This window comes from Camelina sativa, chromosome 17 (genome assembly GCF_000633955.1).
Source record: "Camelina sativa cultivar DH55 chromosome 17, Cs, whole genome shotgun sequence".
In the NCBI taxonomy this organism is placed as follows: domain Eukaryota; kingdom Viridiplantae; phylum Streptophyta; class Magnoliopsida; order Brassicales; family Brassicaceae; genus Camelina; species Camelina sativa.
Window position 1 is genome coordinate 22,025,983 of NC_025701.1, and position 2,608 is coordinate 22,028,590.

A 2,608-nucleotide genomic window follows, 5' to 3' on the forward strand; every position below is an offset into this window, starting at 1 on the left:
TCCCGAAGGACCGTCACAAAGACCATCTGTCCCAAAGGACCGCCTAAATAGGCACTTTGGCTAAACAGCCCGCCACAAAGGCCAAACAATTGGCTAAACAGCCCGCCACAAAGGCCAAACAATCGGCTAAACAGCCCGCCACAAAGGCCACACAATGGCTAAACAGCCCGCCACAAAGGCCACACAAGCCCCTCTAAGGCTCTCCACCGCTAAAATGGACAAATTCCAACTCCCGAAAAACTTTCCATATTTAGCACTTCCCATTTTTGGAAACTTCTATTTCAGGAAACTTTCCTCCAAAACCTCGCCTCACGGAAACTCTGTACCCCGAGCACCAGCTCATCTTGTTACTAAGTCGCACAACCAACCACCCCAAGCGACCGAGTAAACAAGAGAGATGGGCTGGAATACTCCATTCCCGCTCCAGCCATGGATTACAGATGGGACCAGGCTAAACAAGCTCAAGTCGCGGCTTGCTTCTCATACCACTTCTTAAACCTTGCCTTCACCTTCGCCTCAGGCTCCCAAGTCTGCTCCTCAACACCATCACTGTAACGCCCCCGAACCGTCCTAGGACCACGAAGGCAGTCGGACAGCCACGGGACGCCACTTGCAGAATTGCACCGAGGTGATCCGGTCAAGGGACGGAAGCTGCAGACTTCCCGACCGGTCCTCCCTGGCACAATCCCACCCACACTGACAATCTGGTGTCGACCAACACCATACTGGTGTCGATCGACACCCTGCCCGACACTCCCGAAAACCCTAGTTTGTGTCGACCGACACCTCCACATGGCATCGATCGACACTCACCAAAGTCTCGAGCCGTCCTCGCGTTGGTGTCGACCGACACCCCAACTGGTGTCGACCAACACCGATGCCGAGCAGCAATTTCCTTCGATCAAAAACTCCGAATTTCACCTCAAATCTTCTCCAATCCGCTCCATGCATTCCCAGAAGCCAAACCCAGCCAAAGCAGCGACGAAATACCATAGAGAACTCAAAGAAACAACCACATAAGCACCAAATCACATAATAACTAGAGATCTTAGCTTAGATAAGCCATGGTCATGCACTCACCTATTTGCAGGAAGATTCAGACCAAGACCAACGGATCCAACCCTCCTAGCAAGCCTCTAGATACTTCCTAGCTCCAAATCTCACAAGAACAGCTAAGAAAACTCACAAATCTCTCCTAAAATCGAAAATCTCCTTCTTCTCTCTATTTCTTTGTCAAAAACGGCCAAAAGGGAAGAGAAAGGTCGAGTTCCCCTTTTAAAACTCGATTTTAGGGTTTCCTAAACCAACCACGCAAACCGGACGATTCAAATCGAACCGACCGAACCGACCACAACCAGTGTCGATCAACACCTCCTGTGGTGTTGTTCGACACCCTCACCAAAATACCAAAAAAATGGTTTGCGGGTGTTACAATTATCCCTCGAATCTCAAACGACCATCAGCCAAGGACTCCCGTGCAGCCGTCTCCAAGGCCCGCACTCCTCCGACCGATCTACAGAAGGTCACCTCTAGGCGATAGACTCACGCTCCAGGTGTCATTTGCTCTCAACTTTTGGACTTTCCTTTACTCACAGGCCTAAGCCTTGAGTTTTTATTGGCTCCTCATCAGACCTAAGTCTGCATGCGAAATGTTGGCTCCTCATCAGGCCTAAGCCCGCATGCCATAATATATAAGAAAAATCCAAACTCGTCTCTCGGGTAGCCACCCTACAGCGCACCCCCAGATCGTCATCCGAAGTCGATATACCAACCATATTCCCAAGCCACAAAGTCTCTGAATATGGCAGTACTAGGAGAACCTAAGTCCTCCAAGAGTCGCGAGCAAACAATTCTGAACACGTCTGAGTCCTATCCCTATCCAGGTTTCCTTCCCGTGGCTCGCGTAAAACATCTCAATGTCCTACAAACCACATATCCCCTCACTAGAATACCTCATGACCACACAAGGATCATATACACGCCACAAGGGCCGCCACAAAGGCCAAACAGAATGTCCTAAAGAGGACCGCCACCAAGGCCAAACAAAATGTCCTAAAGAGGACCGCCACCAAGGCCAAACAAAATGTCCTAAAGAGGACCACCACCAAGGCCAAACAAACGTCCTAAATAGGACCGCCACCAAGGCCAAACAAACGTCCTAAACAGGACCACCACCAAGGTCACTCGTCCCGAAGGACCGTCACAAAGACCATCTGTCCCATAGGACCGCCTAAATAGGCACTCTCGCTAAACAGCCCGCCACAAAGGCCAAACAATTGGCTAAACAGCCCGCCACAAAGGCCAAACAATCGGCTAAACAGCCCGCCACAAAGGCCACACAATGGCTAAACAGCCCGCCATAAAGGCCACAAAAGCCCCTCTAAGGCTCTCCACCGCTAAAATGGACAAATTCCAACTCCCGAAAAACTTTCCATATTTAGCCATTCCCATTTTTGGAAACTTCTATTTCAGGAAACTTTCCTCCAAAACCTCGCCTCACAGAAACTCTGTACCCCAAGCACCACCTCATCTTGTTACTAAGTCGCACAACCAACTACCTTAAGCGACCGAGTAAACAAGAGAGATGGGATGGAATACTCCATTCCCG